Genomic DNA, 25,585 nt, shown 5'->3' on the forward strand with positions numbered 1-25,585 from the left:
TTTAAAGAACTGCAAATGTGAAGTTCCTCTAATTCTTATAGACATCTACACAGGAGAGCAAAGCAAAGGGAAAATATAGGTACCATTGACACCAGTCATTATGTTTGTGATCTAGATAATAAAGTAAGCAGACCCAAGCAATTCGCTAACACTAACGCTATTCTTTACATAAACAGTAAATGTTTAGATTTTCCTGTTCACTGACTAACAGCACACATATCATAAACACTAAGCTGTTATAGTACGTTTCGTGTGTTGATTCACTTTAACAGTTGTTAGTGTGAAGACAGGAAAAGAAAAGTGGGTGTAATGAGACCATGTGCAGTATGCTGTGAAAACAGAGGCCCTTATTTGGCATAATGGGTTGCACCATAAGGGCCATAAAATTGTGCATGTGTTAGTATCATTTTAATTATTACGGGTGCCACATGTTAAGCAGAATAGCGGAACTACTAAAACAGCTTCAAAATCCTTACTGCTGATCGCTGCATTTAATTACAAATAGGAACATTTGGAGATAGGTCACCATAAAACCCTTCTGTTGTCAAATGAGCTCAAATCTGATTTTTGTAATTATGTTTTTATACCACAGATCCTGTTGAATAACTATAGGGAATAAAATTTTAATAAGTACTGATTAAATGCAGGTACATCTTGCTTCCTAAGAATATTTATGAATGTTCTTCGCCACTTACATCAAGGTACCATCACTGCTTCTGTTTTGGTCAGTGGTGATCATTCAACCTTAATGCAAATAAGCTGAATAACTTTATGTGCCATGAAATATTGTTTTTTTTCAGTGAAGCATAAAAGCACTGGATTTCAATTATTCATTCTGTTTCCTAGAGCTGTGTACAGTACTCTAATCCTCTAGTACCAAGGCACTTTCATTGTAACACTACATGTCACATGCAGTAGAATATGATAATTAACCTTCCTAAGGCAGGCTTTTGGTGTAAGGAATGACAACTTCTATTGGTCTGTACCCTTTTCCATTGTAATAACATGTTCCTAGGTTTATATTAATAATGTTCTTTGTTAGTATCAAAATGAAAATGATAAATATACCAGTTCTGCAGTTTAACAGGTAAAAAATCACTAGGATATTAAAAGGTGCTAAAAATGGTAATTTTGGATTTAGATAAGTTGGCTTCCATTTTATGTAAAGACTGATTATAAAGTTCTCTAAACATAGATTTATCATGGGAGGAATGAAAAAATTAAAGAGATATTCAGTGATATAAAAGGGAAGTAGCAATTAAATAAATATATAAAATTCACCATAGGTTATAGGCTGGATTTTGAGTTATCCTAAGGACAGCAGCATTGTATTTGGCTATATTGTTCAAACAAGATTAAAGTCAGAATATATGTGCCTGTATATATCTCTGCGCATTTATTTGTTCATACTCCCTGTTTCCTTTTTGGAGATACTTGAAAACCTAAAAAAGGCCCGACCTTGTGGTTTTTCAATTTTAAATATTGTCATCAAATAGAATGTAAAAACAACTACCCATTGTAATGTCTAAGGGAGGAAATCTGTTTTGTGAGAAATTTCCATTGGACTCATGGGCTAACACCCAGTTCAGAACATGGTCCAGAGCTACAGCACATACACTGGCTTCAAGAGACCATCAACTGGAAATAAGTAAACATACAGTGCCTCCTGGAAAGACACTGATGTGATTTGTAAAGTGATCAGTGGAAGAGAATTACTTTGCTAGGTTTGATGCAGACTGACTGCTCTGCATCATTTATAGCTGCATGGTAAAAAAACTCTCAACCCACATAGTTGTCCAAGAATCTATGTCCTGGCTCACAAGAAAAAAGGAAAACTCTTGTTGACTTTCATAACCTTTTCCAAAATGTGATTGAATGAGTGCTAAATAAAGACCTCAAGATATACTGAGTGCCAGGAAAGCAGTCCAGAAGTTTTGGGAATGGCAGTAGGCAAGCAACACTAGAAAATAATGAGCCCCTCTGTACTAGAACACTCGCAGGTTATGTGCTAATGTGAACCAGTCAAAACATTTGTACCCAAATGTGGTAAAACCACAGATATTGATGAAAGTCTGGCTCCATTCTGATCTCAGACCAGTTTGCACACCAGTGCAACTCCATTGGAGCTCACATTATTTGTACTCCTCCCTGTGAGGGCAGAATGGACTCCTTGTTGCACTCTGGCTCAGTGCTGGAATAATGCGCTATATGTACATCTAATGAAATTGTCTCTCACTAATGTGAGATCCTCATCTGATGATGTCACCCTCCTAAAACACAGGTGGCTAAAATCAAATACTTGGCTTCAGTACTTCCATTGTAACTCCGAATCCTGTGTAGCTCTGGTTGTGATCCTATTTCACGCTGTAGGGCGTGCTTAGTGTTGGACGGAATTATGTCCTTGCAAGGGAAAAATAATAATAAAGGACTGTGAAGAATACTCAGCTGATTAACTGTCTTGTAGAGAAGGAGAAAAAATAAAATAAAAGGAGCGTTTTATCTGCGGGGTTTGTTCCAGGCTAATTCCACGAATTGGTCTTGCTCTGCAATTCCAAGAATACAAATCTCTTATTACTAAGAGAATGAAGAAGGGGATAAAAATATAAATAGTGGATGTTAAAGAATGGTAAGACATTATCTTACACAGTAATACTGCTGAGCCTATAGGAACCCATTTGAGCTCTATATTGGAAGTTGTCTATAACATAATGGCCTATACCTGTGGGTTTGGGTAGGAAATGTTCTGTCAAGAAAGCAGAAGTCCTGTATACCAAGTACATCAGTCCTCGCTCCTATGGCCCTTGTATTCTGCTGCCCATGAGTGACTTGCTTTGGAAATTTGATTCTACACTGGTGATATCTCTGCTGTATTGCTCTGTTTGGCCCAATCTCCCCGTCTACAAGGGAAAAAAAAAAATCAAGAAATTAGACAAAAGAAACTTCTGGAAAAATAATCAATGCACCACTTCACTTTCTAACAATTTAATTTTAAATAGAGAGGGTCAACATTAAAAATTAAGATGATTACCTATATTGCTACTGCATCTTAGAAACCCTGTCACCGTTTCCTATTGATAAAGAAGATCATGGCACTCCTCTCAGTAACAGTGCAGTTGAGACTTTTGCAGGGATTGTGTGTCTTGGGAACTACAGCAAAACTGATGGTAATACCAAGTCATACAGATGGACTTGAACTCACATCCTTGATTTTGGACTAACCCAGGTCTACTTGTGACTTTGGTCCATTTCTCCATGCAAATGGGATTTTGTGTGTACTTGAATCTTTGTTATTCCTAGGAACATTTCCTACTACACTACTAACTAATCCTTCTTTCTAGAAATCTTTGGCCATGTCTAGAGGACCTTTTTCAGGGCCCTTTCTTTCATGCATTCTGCAGTCAGAGCCTGCTGAATCTTTCATTCATGTGCTGTGGAGATTACTGGGTTTTGGAGAGTCAGGTGAGACTATATTGTCTGCCAACTCTGCTCTGCTTTCCAGGCTTAAAGCTCTCTTTCCTCTTCTCAATAAGCAGTGGTAGATCTTGGTTTTTGAAGTTAAAATGTGTTGAGATTGAGGAAAAGGTTAGAAATAGAAAAATAAAGGTTATAAACATTATTTTGTTTTCTGGGAAACAGACAGTATTTTACACAATTATTTATTTAACTTTAGTGTATGGCTGCTTCACCCACCAAACCAATCACATCTTTTCTTATCTAATTTCAATTAATCTAATATCAGTTTTCAGGGAATAAAGACCATCATCCAACTGGTTGTTGCTTACATTTAAAATCTGACACTATTACTAAATTTTTAGTATAGAAATTCTTTGATTGCTCCAATCAGATTAAAAATATCCTAAATAATGGGTTGCTATAAATTAAAAAGCCTCATCACAGGGACTTAAAGTTTCAGTGACTGCACTGGATATGTTTTCTGTTCTAACTTCTCCATAGTGCCTTGTAGGCAGATGAAATTTTTTGCTGCTGAATTAATTAGATTTGCTGGAATTTACAGCTACTAAAGCAGAAATGTTTGTGGCAACTTCATTTTCACCTCCATGTTGGTGATGACTGTGTGAGTAAAGTGTACGTAAATGAAAGTACTTTTGCTACATAGATTTTATTTCATTGTAAAGATAGCTGAAAAAATAAAGACCAATATTAGTTCTCATTGGATTTGCTTTGCAAAGCATCTCCAGAGCTCTTCATTCTTAATCCAGCCATGGAAGCTTCATTTCATTTCAGAGTGGTTGGTGGCCAAAAATAGTTGTGGTGCTGGTACCCTAGCTCCTGCACAGCTACTTCAAGGATAATAAGAAAGAAGACAAACTTTGTCTCCTGAAAAGCACAAAGGAGAAGTTTTGCAGCTCTCAGTGTTTTCCAAACTTTAGTACCCCACAGATTAAGAAAACTGAGTGGATATATTAGTGAAAAATGACAACAACTTATCAGTCAGCTGAGTGTCATTAAATGCAAAGAGAAATTTTTTTGTTGCATAGTAAGAAGCACTCTTGATAAGACATTCCAGCTGGGTCATTCCTCTGGCAAGGCTATTGGTGAGGACTGCTGCTTGCAATTGTACATTTGTAACATTTTCCCCTTGCAAAATGTTAATGTATGCTGAAATGGAAACTCACCAGTCCACTACCTTTGCTTATCTATTAACGTCACATGCAGAAATATTTGCAAAATGGTCAAGGACCTTTTAGATACTGGTCAAAACCTACTTTTTATTAATGGCTCCGCTTGCTGTGTCATCCAGTTACTAGGGGCAACTTGACATGTCAGTGCCTTTTGTGAGGGATGTTGTGTTGTGCTAAAAATACAAGCTTTTAATTTTGGACCTGGTCAAGAAATATACTTTAGCCTCCAGACCTGATCTGGCTCCTTCAGGTGCCTCCTCTGTTCTGCTAGTTTAGGTTTGCTACTTTGTGAATGTAGAGAGCAGCTAATGCCCATTGAGCTAACTAGCCCTGCAGAACCCACTCAGCTCTGGACCAATGATCTTAGTTCATTTTTCAGATAAGGGAGAAACTGCCATTGCTCTGTGTACTGTGCATTTTTTTGGATGATAATTTAAAGGAATCTCTAAACTTTTTTTCATCTGTATCATGCACAGATTCTCCATCCTTCTAAGCCAAATCATGCCCTAAGAAAAACTCTCTACTCCCATGAAATGTTACTTCTTAGTATGCAAAATTGTCGCCTGTGCAATTTTATGTGGAATCTTTCTCTTCCTCTCAATCTTATTATGATTGATTTGGCTGAGCTGTCTGCAAATATCAGATTCTGTGCTTATCCAGCTCTGTGTTTTTGTTTTATGGTGAAAGTCTATCAATCACTTTATTAAAGACATTTAAGATTTTCCCTTCATCTAATCGCCTGGCTTATGTGAGTCACAGTACTTCCCCAGTTGTTATATGATGATGGTTGTGAAGAAGAAATGCCTTACTTTCCTTAAGAGGCAACATAAGTGTATCATGGTACTCAAATGCACACAAAATACCTGAATGACCTTTTAAAAGTCTCAGCAAGCAGACATAAGTGCTAGCATTGGAGCAGGATGTGACAAAAGGTAATTATTATCCATAATACAATAGAACCTAAAAGCCACCACAAGTTTGAAATTCCATTCCCTGGAACTGTTCAAAGGGATAGAGAGATGCTCTCCTTGCTCAGAATCCTTACTATTTAATTTAAAGAAAGATGTCAAAAGGAGGGAGGAGGCTTTTCATTACAAGTGCAATGACAATAAACAGAATAATCTTACAGCTTCACATATTCACAAACTATTAGTATTGATTGCTTAAACCTTTTTATTAAGGGCATATATGGAATTTTTAAGAATTCCATGTCAACTCATAGCACCCTGTGCTCCCATTTTACATATTTGTCATCCCAGAAAACATCAGTGATGTTTCTCTGGCTATTCTTTCTGTACTATTTATTCCTTTACTTATGCGTACAGTTGAAAAGATGGATAAATTGTTGGAATAGGTAAATTATGAGATGGCATCCGTGCTGAAGCAGCTGAAATGGGATAACCCAAGAGGATAATTCATGTACTGAAACAGGAGCAGATGTCAAAAGAGACAGCTTGTCTGGTTTGTTTGGATGATGATTCTCTAGCATGTATTGACGGAGCAAGATTGTCAGACAGCCTGTTTGTGAAGTTCAGTGTTGCCTGTCTTAATCGCTCTTTACAGGGAGGTGACATTTTGTTGCAGGCAATTGTAAAGTGAAATTTTCATGAATTGTTTAAAGTAAACCAAAACTGTCCTACCAAGTGGCATTCTTTGCAAATATCCAAAGTCCAGTGAGAACAACTGCCATTTTGACTTCTTAAAATTGAATTGGATGGGCTGCCCCATCTGTGTAGTGTGTGCAGAGTTGTTCTGTTCACTTCCTCTGGTATCCAGACGAGGAGGATTCAACTGACAACAGTGACAAGGAAGGAGAGATCCATTCTAGACAGAAGGTTGGGTAAACCGAGTTGTTTAGAAAGTAATATGCATCTGCTACATCTAGGGAGACGTGCTTGCTCAGGATGCAGCTTGTGTTATGATGCAGTGTTAGAGGAAAAGGAAATGAGGAATCCCAAGAATTTGGGGCATTTCGAAGTGTCTGGAAAAACAAAATTCTACCTGGCTGACCTTGGTCGGTAATCATATTTTCAACTCTCTGCTGTTTTGTGTAAGTAAACTCAAAAAAGTGAAACATTCATCTGGAAAACTGATGTTAACTTGCTAAAGTGAATGAAGTTACCCCTCAGGTTTCATGAATCCCAATGATATTAAGGCTCAAGGGTCTTAGGATCAAGGATTAGCTTCTTTGTAGCAAACTAAGGAACAGAGAACACTCCCTCCCAGAAGAATAAGGAAGGAGAGTTTGTAAACCCCTGTCTTCACAGACAGAAATTTAGGTTTTAAGCTAACCCGACATGGTCACGTACGCCCACTCACCTCCCACAGATTATTTTCTTGAAATTAAATCTCCTTTCTTAGCTACCTAACTCTTCAATTGAATTTTTCAGTAATTCCCTTGCTGAAACACTACCATTGCCTCAGATTTTTTTCTCTTGATGCTGTGGTCACTATTGTTTGATGTACACAATATTCTGCTCCCCATCTCCCTTTCCCTTTCTCCCAATTTTCTGAAGGCCGTAAACCACTGATGATGACTTCAGGTTTCTCCCTTTTCATTTGAAATCCTTGTCTTATACAAGACTAGGATTCTTCTCATCCAAATTGTTAGATTCCGCTCTCTCCTCCTGTTCTTGGTTTACTATTACTAATGTGCTTTGTATTTCATTTCTCTATCCATGCACTTCTCCCATCATCCTTTATGTGAGCTTTTGCATGTACTTGAAACAACCTTCTGCCTCCTCTATGCCAACCATCAAACCCCTCTTCTTTCAAATCCATCCTTAATTTATATTGTTACTTTTCACCTGCCAGTGACCATTTCCTCACCAAGCAAATAACAAAACCAGAAAAAGGTAAATCAAGACACAAGATTTGCAAATATTACAGTCTGTTTCCATTAGATACTAACTCTCCTCCTCGACATGATCTGCCCTTCCTTTTTGTATCTTCCCTCTTTAAAAGGACGCAGGTAAGTAGGCTTTGCCTTTGGTTTTCTCCTTTTCTTTTTGTCTCTAAAAATGATCAATTGGTGTTGATACCAAGGTTTATACTAGCATCATATCAAGGTTTTCAGCTGAAAGATCCTGAGGTCAAGGACTTTGTTGTGCTATATCCTTGCTAAGTGAGATATATATTTCATTCAATATACAAATAATAGTAGCAGACTGAATGAAAAGGCCTTCAGAGGTTAAACTTAATGTCAGTAGGAAATCTGTGAAAACACAGGTGTTTTAACTACTGGTGGTTTTGTGCCAGCCATGACATATGGAGCAGACACCAAGGAGATGGAACTGAAGACTATTGTTAGAATGCATCAGTATCATCTTGCATTTTGAGCATTGCAATCTAATTTACTAATCCAATTTATATCGGTGTATGCATGCTTATGCTTAAATATATGATGAAACAGCCACATATTTTTAAAAGATGGCATATTTTTATTTACACTTAATTTTGCACTTCCCAGAATTTTTCTGTCTTTTCATATTGCCTTATGGTGTGTTGCTTGACTCCTGTTCTCTGTAAGTGTGAAAAGTCAGGAGGAGAGTTCACAGCAGGTTGATGGCCTGGAGATTAAAAGTCTGTCTAAGGACATTTCAAAGTTGTAAAGGTATTATTCTCACATGTACTTATTTCTTGGTGGGTGTGAACAACAGCTACTCACCAAGCTGGTGTAGTGTGAAATAGTTTCCTGTGAAATGATGTGCAGACATATGCAGAAAGCCACATGTACAGCACATGCACAGACTCATCCCTGACTTACGATTAGTGAGATTCTTGCTGATAACTGAGTTAGAAATGACCAGTGGGGCACCCAATGTTTTAATTACCCACACAACTATGTGGATTTTCCATATTTACCAGACTAAAATCATGATCCTGTCCTGATGCTTTGAGATTAACACACTGGAAATGACCTTGACTTCTCAGCAGTAGCTCACTCTTACTAGGCCAACTGCAGACTCAGAATTTGCTGTGTGCATGGTTATTCTCTATACATTCCTTTGTTTGTCAATGCCTGGAATCAATTTTTCCCATGCCCCACAAAAGTAAGTTTTATTCTACTAAATGCTAAAAGTTATTCTTAGTCAACCTAAATATGTCAGCTAAATTAAACAAGAGAAAATTAAGATTTTGAGCAATTTTCAAAACCTGGGTAATAATTCGATATCTGGCTATTATGGGGATGAATATAGAATATAGTAGAACTGCTACTGCTAATAATTTGCTTTTATTTTTGTAAGACACTGGAGCGAGTGGATCCAAGACTTTTGACAAAGCCTGTTCAATCACAGATGCCCAGTGTGACTGACCAGAATGAGGACCCTTTTCAACATGTACAAAAGTGAGCTCTTCCTGCCCTACTGCTGTACACCAGCACAGCCACACCTTTCTAGTGGGCCAAAAATTAGCGTGACACATGCCAGAAATGACAATAAGAAATGAAAAGGCCATATGGAGCCATTGCTGCCTGCCAGTCATTGCAGTAGGTGGCAACTGGGACAGGAGACGTATTGGAGAGAGCTCCATGCATTAGGGGCCTGAGAGAGTAATGCAAAACCTGGATATGATTCCTGGCAAAATTTAAATTGTTTCCGTCTTTTCGTTACTTTGCTCGGTTGTAACATATTTATTATGCTAATAACCCCATATTAAGGGTATACTGAGTTTTGCTCTGGAAACAAAATTCGGATTTGCTGCGATTGCTAGGATGACAATTTTCTTGGAATAGTATTTGGTGGATATTTACTAACCTATGCAGATATTTCAGTCACCTGAAAGTCAGGTATTTCATCTCAAATAGTTGTGTAGACTTCCTCTGAAGTCATTGAAGAGAGCTAGATGATTCTGGGAGGGGAATCCTCCTATCCTAACAGAAGCAGATTGCATAAGTCATATTTTAGTGGGGTTCATCTCATTCTAAAGAACTTGTCCTAGACACCGTATGAAAAAAGCCCTGGAAAAGCTGGATTCTCTCCCATTACTAGAGTGACTGCTTAGATGCAGATAATGCTCAGATGAGATTAATCCAACTCCTGGTATCCTTTCTGATCAGGAACTTAGTATCAGCATTGTGAGGTCTTCTCAGATAATTCCTGGTTATTATGCATAAAGGGTAAATTCAGAAATGCAGTGGAGGAACTAATGGCATTTAAATGGAAAAAGATTTTGCAGTATGAATTTCTATACTGAACACAAGATACTCACAGGCACATACTACAGTTTTGTTACTTTCATAAGAATACCTTATTTTACACTGAACATCCAAACAATTTTTTATTTTGATTCCTACTATACCTCTCTGATGCTGCTTTGCTGTGGCATTGCCAGATTTCTTTATTCTTTTGGGCTAGCAGCTTAATTAGTCTTTCCCTATTTAAGAAATATTTTTTGCTAAGATTTTCTGTATATTCCCTTTTCCCATCTTTCTGTCTCTTCTTGTATCTGATGCATTCCCTTTCATTAGCAGAAAATTAAAGTAAAAAAGTTTGATAACTATTGTCCTGAATACTAAAGATTTGAAACATAACTTCTGTATCAGTTAGCATGCTAAATACATATGCTTCTAAATACTAAGACAAACATGATGAAAGTCAAATCTCAGTGCTTTAGCTGTTTCATCAAGTACCTGGTGAGGCCATTCTTGAAGTTTTTATGCAGGAAGACCTCTGTGCATATAGCAAATCACAAATAATTTCACTCTAAATGATTTCTTAGAGTGCTGTACTGTGCCACTTGTTTGCCAGGTGTCCCACCTCAAGCTCTAACCTTGCACCTTGTCCTGTGCAGATCAACCTCTGCAGAGCAAACTAAGTTTCTACATTTTAGGAGATTACTCTGAGAGCAAAGAACTATTCAATGTGAATAAGGCTGCCAGACTGTCATCCTAAACCGAAAGTATTCATTTTTGTTCAGCTGTAACTTAGCTTAAGCCAAGGAACGTCCAAACCAAAGAGAGAAGACCAAAGTTCTTACATGACATTCAACAACCTCCAGATGAATAGCCCATCCATGCTGGTCATTAGCACATTATCAGACAAAGGAACTAGACTGCAGACAAGGCAAGCATGTTTCAGAATAAGGCTTATGCTGGAAACAATCCCAGGAGGAACAATTAATTACCATCTGGCTCAGGTAAAACAACTGCCTATAACATAAACAGTTATTTTGCATTTTGAAGGTATATTAAGGCATTAAAGATTGTTAAGAGTTCATTGATGAGAGAAAAAGAGAGCACCCATGCAGTCTTGTATCAGTCCATCTATCTGCACGTTTGCTGATGAACAGAATTTCTCTAAAGGAAAATAGAAAGAGAAAAAAGAAGGTAAAGGCAGCCCATTTGGTGAAATTATCATTAAACATGAATGCCATTACCTGTGATCTGGTGCCATTCTCATAAAAAAATGAATCCCAGAGGTGTTCATCATGACTCAAATGTTCTCATCATGATCTCACTATAGGTGTGTGTGTCCAGAGTGTGATAGATCTCCCTCTCTGGAAAAGACGGGGTTTTGTATTTTTTTTTCTTGCTTTGTATTCAGTTGTCTTTTTATTTCAAGGATTAGTGGTGAGTAATTTGGTTTCATCTTCCTCCTAACTACAATAAACTTTGTGGGCATGACCACAGGTTATAGGCAGATTGCTCCGTTACAAACACCATTTTCATTTTTTTCACAGTGACTCAAGGAAGAGGTGACATTACTGATTTTTTTAAAGAAACTGTAAGTGGGGGGGTACAGCTTTCCTCTTTCCAGCAACTTGCAAGGTAGCTCTGCAGACTCATAAAAAGGCACAGAGCAATTTAGGAAGGAAATTAACTCAAAAGGCCATCTATCTGGTCCAGACCCATGCTCAACACAAGGCTCTTTGCATCAGGTACCTTGTCTGGACAAGTCTGAGTATCTCCAAGGACAGAGGTTCCACAATTTCTCTGGGTAACTTGTTCTAGTGTTTGACCTCCTTTGCAGTGAATGTTTGTTTCCTGGTATCTCACTGCAATTTCCCTTGTTGCAGCTTGTGTCTGTTGCCCATGTGCTGTCTCTGTGCACTGCTAAGATCTGTTCTCCAGGCTGTACATGGCTGGCCTCCTCTGTTGGATGGGTGAAGTGCTGACTCATCCTCAACTGTTTGTGCACTTGCCTTGTCTTGCAAAATATGTGATGAATTTCCACATTTGAAGAAGGAGGGGAACATGTTCATTTCCCTTCTACTATTTCTCACTTTCATAGTTCTCTACAAGAAAAGACTAATGCAGGGGAAACACAGTTACAAAATACTTATATATTTCTTTATTCATGCCACAGAACCTACAGTAAATCTGTTGTTTATATTCTTCATTGTTGAAAACTTTTATTCCAAGGAACCATTTATTTTCTTGTTCAATGAGAGTGGGAATTTAAGACACATCTTCAGATGGATTCAATAAAATGTTTTATTTCTATGTGTGAAATCTGTCAAATTATCAGACAGGTATAAGCTTCCATGCATAGTTTGGACTGGTTGGAACTGAGAGTAAGAAGCATGTTTCTGCTACAAACTACTGTTAGGTTTTGAATAAATAATTGAGAGAACTGTCTTGATACCTCTTTTTAATGCTTCCTACATCATGAGTAAAAGCTATTTTCAGAAGTAGTCTACTTAATTGGAAGGTCCTGTGGAATATCTCAGACTGTGAACACATCTGCAGAAATCTCTTCTGTACCTGGTTCTGGAAAAAAAAAAAAAGAGAAGATGGAGAAAAGAAGAGAGAGAATGAAATGTAGTAATTATCTGCCTTCTAAAAAGCACAATGAAATTATGGGTGCAAGATTCTACTCAAGAAAAACAGTGTTGCTTTAATTTTAATTACTTTAGAATTTATATTTCTTTAATGGATTTCTAATTAATCAATTTCTATATATAAATTTGTGTTTCATTGTATGCAAACAGTTGCACCCACAAAAAATTGGGTCCTACTATCTGTACAGAACAGAAAATCAGGCCTTGAAGAGTCAGGTCATCATTATGGAATTAAATTAAGTCTATTGATTAAACTGTTGTATTGTGGTTAGCTTTTTTGGAGGTATGAAGTAGTCTCATTTAGTTACATTACAGCAGTGAGGGGAAGTATATTTAAAGGAAAAGGAATTGCTTGTTCTCTCCAGAACAATTGCAATACACACATTTCACTGACTAATAATAAGAAAAAAGTCACGCAATTATACACTAGGAGGAATATTTTTCTGTGAGATTTTGGTGATAACAATTTCAAAAGCAACATTTGATTGAATTCTCAGGTTTCTACTGGAAATCTTGTGCCAGTCCTACCAGTCTCTCCTTTGCCAATACCATGGTCATTTGAAGGACATGAAGATCTGATGTTCAGAGGTCTTTCATGGTTCACATGCATTACAGTGTGCGGAGTCAGTGGATGCCACTGCAAACAGACTCCTCTTAGCATCTCTTTTTTTTCTCTCCCCACACCCCTTCCTCTCTCTCTAATCCCGTTGCTGCATCTCCTCCCCTCCACTTCCCTATTTTCACAGGGAAAGCTGAATAATTAAACTGTGTGTCAAATATTTATTGTCCAGCTGAGAACTGGAAGAGAAGCATATGCTTTTACCTGAATATCTCTTTCTAACAGTCCCGCTAGTTCTTAAAGTAAAAAATTGCCCCTTTTGTGGAAAGTTTATGTCTACAATTCAGGTAACAAATAAAATACATTGCTAGTAAAATGAGCAGTTCTGTGTCATCTGCTGGCTAAAGCCATGCAGTGCAGAAAGACATTTTCCTTACAACTTTGCTGCCATGGCTGACTGACTTACAAATAACTTTGTTATTACAGTCCTCCATGTGGAACAGAGAACACTAGCTGACCTAACCTGCCTAATAAGGCTAAACTTCCACTAGAGATTAAGGCAAAACTAAAAGTCTCAGGCCCATTTGTGACCAATGGAAAATTTGGACCCAGGTCCTTCAGAAGTGCAAAGATACTTTTCACTGACAGTAGTGATTAGCACCTTTCTTACATAATTTAATTGTTTAGCCCTGTGTTGGTCTGTGTCAACACAGATTGACGAAGTCATAGAATTTTATTGGACAATGTGAAAACTCATTTGCAAATTTTATTGCAGTCCATCATTGCCTGCATTCACAGTCCAGAGGCCTTCCATTGTTGTGAATAACAATTGGGAGCAATTTCTGGCTATGGTCAATGTAGAGGTTGCAGTCTTCCACCGACAGGTGTTCTTTCCTAATTGCTTCCATTAGTTTCTCTTTATTGCAGGGCTTCATCGCCCGATGAATGTAGTGCTTCAACAAATACCAGACCAGATCTATCAGCTCCGGTGTGTGACATGATAATCAATGTACACTCATTGAGCCCAACCTTAGTAAAACACTCTAGTCAAATGTACAGTACTTATTTCACAATAAAATAGTTATTATACCAAATGCAATATTTTAAATAGAAAAAGCTATTGGTGCAGAATTTGTGGCAAATACAAGTACTTGCCAACATTTGCATCAGAAATAGTGTGGCCAGCAGGACTAGGGAAGTGATCATCCCCCTGTACTCGGCACTGGTGAGGCCGCACCTTGAATACTGTGTCCAGTTTTGGGCCCTTCACTACAAGAAAGACATTGGGGTGTTGGAGTGTGTCCAAAGAAGAGCAACGAAGCTGGTGAAGGGTCTAGAGCACAAGTCTTATGAGGACCTGCTGAGGGAACTGGGGTTGTTTAGTCTGGAGAAAAGGAGGCTGAGGGGAGACCTTATCGCTCTCTACAACTACCGAAAGGAGGTTGTAGCGAGGTGGGTGTCGGTCTCTTCTCCCAAGTAACAAGAGATAGGACAAGAGGAAATGGCCTCAAGTTGCACCAGAGGAGGTTTAGACTGAATATTAGGAAAAACTTCTTCACCGAAAGGATTGTCAAGCACTGGAACAGGCTGTCCAGGGAAGTGGTTGAGTCACCGTCCCTGGAGGTATTTAAAAGACGTGTAGACGTGGTGCTTAGGGACATGGTTTAGTGGTGGACTTGGCAGTGCTAGGTTTACGGCTGGACTTGATGATCTTAAGGGTCTTTTCCAACCTAAATGATTCTATGATTCTATGATCTGTAAATATGCTGACACGAGAAGATGTGACTCCCATGGGAAGTAAAGAAACTTCTGACCTGGTAATCTCACTGCACCATAAAGATTGATTTCACTTCTTGTTCATCAAATCTTTGCCTACTTTGAATCAGGATCATAGATATTTTAGCAAAAAGAAGAATGCATTTTGATTCCTCTTCCTTTTCATACTCACTGAAGTATTAGCACAGGTATCAGTGCAAACTGGATGTTTGCTTGCATCTTGCATTCTGGATTATCTGACTTTTGTGGCACTGAACAGAGGTAAATGAAGAACAGAATATGCCTTTCAGACCTTTTGCTGTTTGTGGTGATACTTAAACCATAAAGAATATAGCTTGGTTTTTTTCAGATCTGAGGTTACATTTGCAGAAATTACATTTAAATATAACAACAAATGCCCAGTGTCTTCTTACCTGGGAATTGAAGAAATTCAGTTGAGAATTCTTAAAGAGAAAAAGCCTAGAGAACCATTGTATGCCTTTTTAGTGTCTCTCCCCAGAATAGAAGTGTAGTTTGACCAAAACCACAGTTACATAACTCCACAGCTACAAGGAATTTCTTCAGAAGTCCCTTTCTGCTATGGTATTTAAAAGTATTCTTCAATGCCAACTTTCCGTTAAAAGTAAAGACCTTTTTTTGAGTGTTTCCATTGTACCTTCAAAGGTAGATGCTGTCTCTAAAAGCACTGGGTTTTGTTTCTGAAATAAATTGTTCTCTACCATTGTCTTTTTGCATTCGTTCTCTCCCCATCTCTCTTTCTCCATGGTAACACAGAAGTTGATAATGATGTATGACACTTACCAGCAGAAGGATTCAGAAGGGAGAAGCATAAAGTGCAAGAAATGTAGAATCCTGTGCCGAGAGCTGCAGACTAGCTTTCTAACTTCTACACCCTTTAACCTTTTTTTCTGCTCTGTTCACATTTGGCTCATTCTCCAAAATGGCTGGGTGTTGTTGGTTTTATCTGTTGCTTACTTTACCCTTCTTCTCTTCCCTTTATTGCTTCCTCAAAGTGCAAAACAATTCCTCAAGTTTTCCTGTTGAATGTTTCAGTATTAACTGTGAGAGGACAGAATCATGCAGCTGCTAACCTGAACTCAAAGGCAAACATCAATACAGCTGATACCAATGGAGGCTTGCAAGTGAAAATGGAACCAATCAGCAGCATAACCATGAAACCAGCAGCCAGCTTCTGTTTCGCAAGCATTTTTTAAGGACAAAACAGAATTTCTCTAGACCAGGTTCCCCTGGGCCATGTACTGGTTTTCTGGCATACTCCCAGCTGACCATCCATTGGCATACTTGTGGCTCTTGTGCGTGGACCAGATTCTGTTGCTGGGAGAATTCTTTGCACCAAGAACAACCAGAAATTAACTTTTTCAATCAATGTCATTTTGCCTCTTTGCTCTAGAGTCCAAATTACAGAATAAAAGACCTTTCAGATCCCTCCTTTGTTTCAGCTAGAGTACACAGAAGTGCCCGAAAATCCTCATCGGCTAATGCCCTTCCCTGCTACCTGATGTAAACAGGATGTCTCATTCATCGTGCTATTACTGCACCTGTACATTTTTGACCATGCTGCTTGTACCTCAGCATCTCACAACTCTGTTCGCCAAATGCTTAGCCAAATGAAAGGCCAAATTGGTCTGGAGGACTCATAAAACACAGTTCATGACCACATTCTCCCTATAACTGCAGTGAATTGAAATAATCCCTATTTTCCATTGGTCTCCCAGAAAGAATGCAAATATCAGCATGATGATATGAATCTGTAACATTTTTTACACACACACACACGCACACTTTCTCTCTCCTTTGTTTTTGGGCATGCATCCAACAGAACAATATGTGTCACTGAAGTTTAGAGCCATTTGCTTAATCCTACCTTCTGGCACTCTCACCTGTGAGTCACAGCCACAGTTACCAATAGGATAGGTAGATCCTCCAGAGTGCAAACCCCTGCTTTAAACTTGCTCTCCCTTAAACTAGCTGGCAGACGCAAGGATTTTCTGGAAAAAAAAGTTAGGTGCTGAAATACTCATCATTGGAAAATGGGGAGTTTGTACACATTTTGGAGGATGATTTTGGTAAAATGTTGCACTGTGACATTTTTCAGTTCAGAGTATTTCTATTTTTGGTACCAAAACCAGCTTTTCAAAAACCAATCTTCATTTCAGCTAGTGAAATCAATTATTCATAGACTTTTATTGCATAGTGAAGTTGTCTAGCTGTGTTTGGGCCCAGTGCTTGTAAGCTCGCCTGCCTCTGCTCTCACATTTCAATTTTTGCTCGTTTGCTTCCCCAGATCTGTGTTCCTTAGAAGGAGCACATTTTGAGAACAAAGAGTGATTTACTGCAAAGAGTTAAAACAGCAAACAAAGCCAACCTAGGACATAGCATACCACACTGCTCTTCCCAGTTCAAAAGAAAGGGGGATTTGTCACATGAAGGATCCCTTTGTGGGAGCTGCTGGCTTGCATGGGTGTAGACCGGGTGAATATAAAGAGCTTTGGGGCAGCATACAGAGGAGGAGTTGATGCCGGTTTGAAGTCAATGGACTACCTGTTGGGGCAGGGTGGGTGACACCTCCTCCCACCACTGGCAGTCTTACCGGCATGGCTACGAATTTGCCCTTTTTATGCCAGAAGCCATGATCTCATATTTGTTAGGTATTGGAAGCAGTCAAAGTCAAAAACACTCCTACAGTTTTGAGGACGCGAGGATATTATTCTACTGCTACGCTACAGCTAGTTATGCTGTGCTGCTCTCACTTACTACCTCCTGTGCCGCCACCTGCCAGACCCAGCCCGCCTCATCCGAGCGCCGTCTGGCATTGCTGGAGCGTGAGGGGCACGGCCTCCCCGTGAAGGTGGAGTATGTTGGCACCGCAGGCCAACAACCCTTCATTCTTCAATATGGCTGGCGCCCAGGGTCAGCGCAGGAGAAGTTTTTTTTCTGGTCCAAGTAGCTCAAACAAAAGCCAATTATTGCACATACGACGAGTCTAACAGCGCTCCCTGAAAGCAACGCTGTGATTGTATGGCAGATACTTGCAAGTCCCCAACGCACCATTGGATCGGGAAACGTCACGTTCACCCGGCAGGTTAAGAATTTAGACACTGAGCCTGTCTTAAGATACAGTATAATTTGAATGTCCTTTTATTGAAACCACAGAGGTGCTTCCATGGGGTTTGCATTTACCTCCTTACTTTCAGTCTTTACACCTGGTAACAAACAGTCCAACAGGTCTGAGGTCTTTTTGTCCTTTTCTAGGACATACCCGCTGCTCCCCCTCCGCAGTCAGGGTAAAGCTGCAGAGCTGAGGCATGGCAAGGCTCAGGCACGCGCTGCCGTGGAAGAGCAGCGCAGGCGACGGCGTGGCAGCTTGTGGCGTTATGGTATGTAGCCCATACAACTGCAGAGAGGCAGATTGGCTGGCCCGAGCGGAGCCTCTTCTGCCGAGGTGCGCTACCACCGGCTCACTGAAGTGGGGACCTGTAGGCTGGGCCCACTCCTCCGTTCGCCCCCATCACTCGCCGCTGTGGCCACAGTCCAGATGGACACTGTGTTACGCAGGCTGGAGATGAGGCTTTGTTCCCGCTGTCTGTACTGTGGAGCCCATTTTTCTGAGGAAGCAGCTTTCAGATACTTGGGGCTGTGCCAGGTCCTGATAATCCAGAAAATCCTGAATTTAAGCATGTTCCTTAAGAATAGTGTGCCGGTACCTTTCTGTCCCAGGCTCCAAATGCTGCCCTAGGAGTAAGGGCACCTCGTTTGGCAGACGTTTTTGTAGGTTCATGTGTGGCTTTCATTTTAAAATATATTAATTTATTATAATGTAAAATCATCTGCCCGGGGGATGTGGGATGTTGTTGGACTACAACCAAGTATTGGCTTGTAGCCTTCTAAACCAGGGTGCTAAGAAATAAATCCTAAATAGAAATGGATGAACGGTTTATGTTGAAAATGTATTCAACAGACTTCACCCTTCTTTTCTAAGGGTTTTCCTCAAAACAGTTGGTATTTTCTAGATTTGTTCAGCACATGAAATGCTGTATGCTGATACTGCAAATAGCAAAAGTTGTTTGCTTAACTGCAAATTGTTTGAAACATCTTTTCCCTCTTTGGGGGCTCCATGGTCTTCTAATTACATGGCATTATTCCTTCTCTCTGATTAGATGAGTAAAAAATTCATAGACAAAAAAGACACTAATTATAACTAGTTTCCTTTAGGTGTTTTCTTAATACCAGTACTCTTCTATAGAAAGCAATGACCAAACAATGTGGGTAGGGAAAACATACTTAAAAGCTATTGTAAAATGACTAATTTGAGCATTATGCAAGCAGCACATTCTTTTTCTTCCAAATAATTTTGAAGTGTACTTTCTTCACCTTGCAGTCATTCTTGTACATTTTAGTTCTCATTCTACTAACCCATTGATACTGATTTCCTGAGGTCTTACAAAAACCAGTCAAAAAGATCCCAAAAGGTGAGGATTTAAAGATTCGTATATTTTTTTTTCCTTTCATTGGCATTTTAGCAGGACAGACTATGCACTGTTCTGGAGTAAGATCATGATATTGGCTGTGATAGTTATGACCTCTCATATGCTCATTTACAGAATTTGTCAGACTTCTTTAGTGTGTTTGGTGAATTCTAATGACTTTTTTTTTTGGTTCAGTTGCTGCCAAGTGAAATGTAGGTTTGTATAACATCGTTACATTACTGATGATTAATTTGCATGTTTGTACCATCTGAAGATCGATGAGGAGAGGGTACCATTGCTCTACCCCCTTTACAAACACAAAAACTAAGCGAGCAGTGATTTTTAACATCATGGAATTTGTAGTCCTGCAACACTTCTGCAATTGGTGGTATTTAAGGCAGCTTGCTGCATCCACTGGCACTTCATTGACCTTAACAGAGCTCCCCAAGGGAATGGCAGTCTTCTCATATTCTGCCAGTTATAAAGTTGGGAGAAAAAGACAGAGGGAAGGGATAATGTGCAAGCAAGATTGATGGACACAAAGTAACCCAAACCAGACCCATGCAATACGAGGTATTCAAATCTGTATTTGATGCATTTCACATTGATTGTTCCCTTTGCAAACTGAAACTAGACTAGAATGGTGTGAAGGAATAGTTAAAGGAATTAGCTTTGACCTCAATTGAATTGTAGAATGATCGTATTTATGGTTACAGGAGCATCTTGTTTTTAATTGGAAGCTATCAGAAGGAATTCACACTTTGGTGTTTAGAAGGATAATCACAGAGTACTGGGTTGAAAGTGCTAATATTGTCTCCAAAAATTCAGAGATTTTGACAAAGAACATCATTACCCTCTTTTTATCAGCATTTGTTATACTTGGGAAAAAGCTTCTGTCTAAATCCAGAAATCTGCCATGCTATGCTCCTGTAATTTCATCTTTACAATTAGTTTTTAACACAATGTCAGCAGAAGAATGCCAGTTGACAATGACTAAGCAGAGAGAGAGGAGTCTATTTTTTACATGGCAAAACATTTTTATTTTTTCATTTCCTCAGTTACCCACACTATTTGTCTCTTTCCATCATCTGTTTTGTCTCTTCAGAAAGCCAGGCTGTGAGCTGTCTGTGGCAGGCACTCATTTTTCATTATCTGTGCAGGTAGGTACTCTAATATAAATAAATAATAAAAAGTCTTTGTCACTCCTCAGACAATAAAACATTTAGTGTAAGTGGTGAGACTACTGCTCGGGTGTGAACATGTTACACTGAGGTTCCTGCTACAGATCATTTACATCGATCTAGAAACCCATGAAGAAACTACCAGAGACTTCATACATGTTGAGTTGAAAACGTCCCCCACCAAGCCCCCTGTTGTGGATTGTCTGGGGAAAAAACCCAACAACCCCAAAAGAGGAAAAAGAAGGACTGTCATCTTCTGATAACACTAATGGTAACAGCATAGCTACCTGCATGTTTGACTACCTCAGAGGGGATTTATAACTTTATGCTTGACTACCTCAAAGATCTTGAAATTTGTGTTGGTAATCAAAAATATTTTGATTGCAAGCTTTACTTCTTGAGCTGTTACAAGAAGGCACTAAATTCATATAATTAACTAAGTAAATAAGTAAACCAGACAATTATATAAGAAACCTTAGCTAAAACAGACTTCTGAGGGATTTGATAGATTATAGGCTGCTAACACTGTCATAATCACTGTTAAAATCTGTAATCTCATTAACATCAAAGAATTGGAACCAAACTGAACAAAACCGAAAAATGATTCAAAAAAGGTAAGAAATTTTTTACTATAGCTGCCAGTACTGTGGTGAAATATAAGACGGAATGAAGCAGAGGAAGAGCATTTCAGAAGAGGCTGATGAAATGAAAGCTGTAATGGAATATCTCCTGCCTTCCTTTCCAGCACTTAAAATTGAAGATCTCACATTTACTCCAAACTAATGTTTGTTAAGAGTGCTCTGTCATGGGGGACAGGGGATGTATCATAATGATGCATAACAGTAATAATAAAATCAGAGAAGACAGAATGGTGGAGCTCATAATTCTGTCCATTGTTAAAAATCCTGCATATCTGTTCAATGATTTTTACATCCAACAACTGTTTTAGTATATTCTTGTTGATTAAGTCAAAATTTCCTAACAGGTTAGAAGTACAAAATCAGCATTTTTCTACTTAGGTTTTTATCCAGGGTAGAAGGAGCTGATGAGTTTAGTTTAGATTGTATACCTCGAGTTTTGTTGGTTTTGCAGACAGAATTGCAAGATTTTTGATGAAGATAACATCATCAGGTGGTTTTATGCCTTTTTGTCACCCTTGATATTTTTACAAGATTTTGAAGATTCAATATTTAGCTAGATTTAAAAAAAAGGCAGAGCTTTCTATTTGGTGGAAGCAGTCCTAATGCACAGACTCAAGAGAAACCCTAAATGTGGCAATTCAGAATAAACCAAAGCAATTCCTTTTACATTACAACACTCTCTGTATGTTACAAGCAGCATCTCGTCAAAAACCAGGATGGGAAGGTGAGCGGATTCTCCTACATCAATACCATGCAAGAAATAAACTCAAAATAAAGAATAAATTACAGATAAATAAATAAATTCCTGCTGTTCACAGCAAGAGATATGACATGGAAAGCCCTCTCCAGGGGGTGGGCTTTAAGCCTTTTAGTGCTGTGAAGTCAAAACTGTCAAGCCCATAGTCAGGGTGTGCTGGCAATGGCACAGTGCTAGAGCTATGCTGGTGGAGAGCAAGCAATAATTCTGCCCTAGCTCCAGTTTCTGTGATTGTTTTAGTGTGTAGTCCTGTTTAGTGTATGTTATGATAATGCAATCTGGAACATACAAAGGGCTGGATGACAGTTGACGATTGTGTCTGAAAGATACAGTTAGTATCTATCTGTAAACATATGCTTCTAAATGGGGGAAGAACCCCCCCCCCCCGACAACTGACCTGTTCACAGCAGCTAACTGATTTTCAAAGAATGTGACTAATTCTTACGATGTAAATCTGATTATTTAATATTTCATTGTAAAATTAAATCAAAATGTTATGTGAGATGTTGTTGAAGAAAACAGAGACCAGGCCTGTGATCCTCTAACATTTGCTAAAGCTGGCATCTGGTTGTGGAAAAGAATAAGAGAACTCTAGAATGGAGGTAAAATAACTCATTTCAGATAAATGGCATGCTTCAGATTAAGACTAAGGCTGTCTCGGAGAGGTCATAGATAAAAAACACACATTTTGTATTCACAGCAAAAATGCAACAGTAAGGTTATTACAAACAAGACAGGAGCATATTCATACGCTTACTATGACTGCTATTGCAGAGACGTTAACTTTCTGGTCCCTCACCTAGGCAGACTTTTTAAAATCAAGCTCATGTGAAGGTTAAGCAGGCAGAGGGAGAACAGGATTTCATGGGACAACCCCAGCTGGGGCCTTTGATCAATCATTCCAGAGCATCTTCTGGGTCTCGAGTAAGAATGGTAGAAAAACTGCAAAGGCAATATAATCAGCAGGTAGGTTAACAGGACCTCATGGGGAGGGTTAGCAAAACCTGCTCTCATATTTAAAAGAACAAGGATTGACACCTGACTGTTTTGTAGAGAAAATGAGACTAGTAAGCAACCCAGTATATGCAATCTCCTGTCTTAACAGCAGACTGACTATAGTCCTAAGTTTTTGGCACTCTGAATTGGCTATCAGAATTGCAGATGCTACCAAAGCTGCCTTTTTGCCACTTTTTCAATAATCTTCTATTTTCAGCTATCTGTAGAATACATGGCTGTGTGTACAGGGGTCTAATTTAGGGGAAGAAAAATGGGGCTCTTGCTTTCTGCTGGGACACACAGAGAGTCATCCTTTAATAGGTGCAAAAGGGAAACTGGATTCGCAACACCAGGAGGTTTGGTCCAGTGAAGAGACGGTGGTAAACTCTTCCAACCCCAAAACCATATGATACCTGAGACTTGGTGTGGTTTTGCTCCGAATCAGGGAGGTGATAATAACTGCTCTCACTCACGCTACCAAGGTCTCTATGTAGCCTCTGTTGCATTGTGACCCATAGGAAGACCAATGTTATCCTTCCTTCCCGAGTCTGTCTGGGCCATGTATCAATGCTTCTGGGTCAGCTACAGCATCTGAAGTTATGGGCGCTGTCTTTTTGCTCAAGCAGGGGCAGGCTTATGTTCATTAATCCAGCACTGCTGGGTTCATTCCCTGTAGTTGGGGTGCAATTATACTACAACTGTATCTTCCAGTAGGACAGATGGGCAATATCAACAATGGCTCTTAGAAAACAATTAAGAAGCATTTTTGAGCAGAGGCCAGTGTGCCCACCATCATGGTAAAGTAGTCGGTCTATCTTGGGTACCGTTCCTGTTAGTCTGATTCAAAGAGAGAGAGAGAGAAAGAAAGAAAAAAATTCATTCATGAACAAAATGGGTCCCATATTTGGATGTATTAAAAGCAAAGCACACATTTTTAAAAATGGAACTGGGCACTATTCAGGCAGTGCTCTACCATTTTGATACGCCATGTGGACTCCGGTGTAAAAAAAAAGAAAAAAAAATAATAATGCATATGTGTGGTAATAATCTGCACATGACTGGTTGCTGTAATGTGCACTGCTGTACTGCCAGCAGGGAAGTGAGTGATTGCCTCTCGCCTACACAATGGACGCTCACTTTGCCTCACATGGTTTTTCAGCAGGAGAACAAATAAGAGGGGGGGAAATAAGGAGTGAAAACCACTGCCTGACCCCACCACCTCCCAACCCTTGAGGCTTGATTAAGTAGTTGATAGGAAGTTTTTTGGCTTTTTAAAAATTTTTAGGGGGGCTACTGTGCCCAGGGAACTTGCTGAGCGAGAGATGAAAGGCAACTACTCGCCTTTTGCTTTGACCTCTGTGTCTTCAGCCTAGGTGGTGAGACATATGCCACAGAAGCCATGCTCATTGGGAAAGTTTTTACTTGTTTTGCTAGTCTGGTGGCTCATCCGGAGCAGTTTGATATTCAAATGAATCTGTCAGGAACAAGAGTGTGGTGCTTCAGTTCTTGCTCGGGCCTGATGACATTGATTTGTGAGCATACTGCTTGACTACGGGATGTGTGACAGATAAATTTTATCAAAATTAAGGCACAATTAAACATTTCATCTTCCTAATTACTGGCTGTAGATTCAGCCTGATGACCATGTGCTGTAAGAAATCAGCGACCATTACACATTTTAATGGAGCACAGCTGTCTTACAGCTTGGTAATATTTGCACAGTGCCACAGAACTGTAATTTATGATAAAAAGAAAAAATGTGTATTGGCTCTTTTTTGCCAAAATAGATTAAGGATTCATATACTTTAATGAGATTTGGACCTAGCCTTGGATTATCGTTATAAATGATTTATGTGCATGTTGGTGGACTCCTGTAGTTTTGAGTTGATTTGTGTTTTGGTCGACCAATATGTAATGCAGTATTTCCTTGTGTGCCAGTATTTGCATTCTTTCCCCTCTCTCCATTTCAGTTCTATTTTTCTGCCATAACTTAGCGAGAAGGGCAAGTGGGAAGGTTAAGACAGCATCGAGGCGTATTTTCCAGAAGCCTCCCTCACAGCAAAACCCACTCCTGAAATCGCTCCCCTGCTCCCTTGCTCCGCACCCTGAGCACAGCAAGGACAAGAGGGAGGGAGGCAAGGGGAAGTGGGTGACACCAGCCTGGATCAGGGTCACTCCTGCAGCCTGGAAGCAGGGCGCAGGAGAACAGGTTCTCCCTGAACCCCTGCTCAGGCGGAGACCTGCTCGAACATTGCCATATCTCAAGGCAGAGTATCAAAAACCTTCCTCCTGCTTGTTTAAAGCATGACCTACAAAAGGATGTTTGCTCCTCCACTTGATATTTTTTCTGTTCCAGTCATTTTTTCCAGAAAAGGTGCTGCTTCTCTAAAGGAAAAAAACCCCCAAACTAATAACACATGTACCCAAGTTATCATTTTTGGAATCACCTTTCTTCTCCATTTTTTTTCTTCACTAGGCGAATGATGAAGATAAAATTAGGTGTTTTATATAAACACATATATACATACATATATATATGTATACACAATGGTTGTGTTTGTATTTGTGCATGTTTTATTTTTACATTAAACTTAGTGAACCAAACTCGCACTAAGTTTAACTACCTATACTTCCAAGGAGTCATGGTTAAGTCCAGAGTTCGGCCCCATATGTTGCAAAACCCTGAGATCCATATGTGCAGATGAAAAGAGAAACTAAATTCTAATTTTCATAATAAAAAAAAAAAAATCCTGTCCAAGCTTG

General features: G+C 39.2%; 1 long non-coding RNA gene across 1 annotated transcript; it reads right to left on the bottom strand.

The window, feature by feature from the left end:
- Positions 1-12,064: 12,064 nt before the first annotated feature.
- On the bottom strand, positions 12,065-16,763 carry LOC115340413. Its single transcript, XR_003923048.1, has 2 exons — positions 16,662-16,763; positions 12,065-12,354 (listed from the first exon to the last, which is right to left on the bottom strand). It is a non-coding gene; the product is annotated as an uncharacterized LOC115340413 (long non-coding RNA).
- Positions 16,764-25,585: the final 8,822 nt, after the last annotated feature.

This window comes from Aquila chrysaetos, chromosome 4, assembly GCF_900496995.4.
Source record: "Aquila chrysaetos chrysaetos chromosome 4, bAquChr1.4, whole genome shotgun sequence".
Lineage (NCBI taxonomy): Eukaryota > Metazoa > Chordata > Aves > Accipitriformes > Accipitridae > Aquila > Aquila chrysaetos.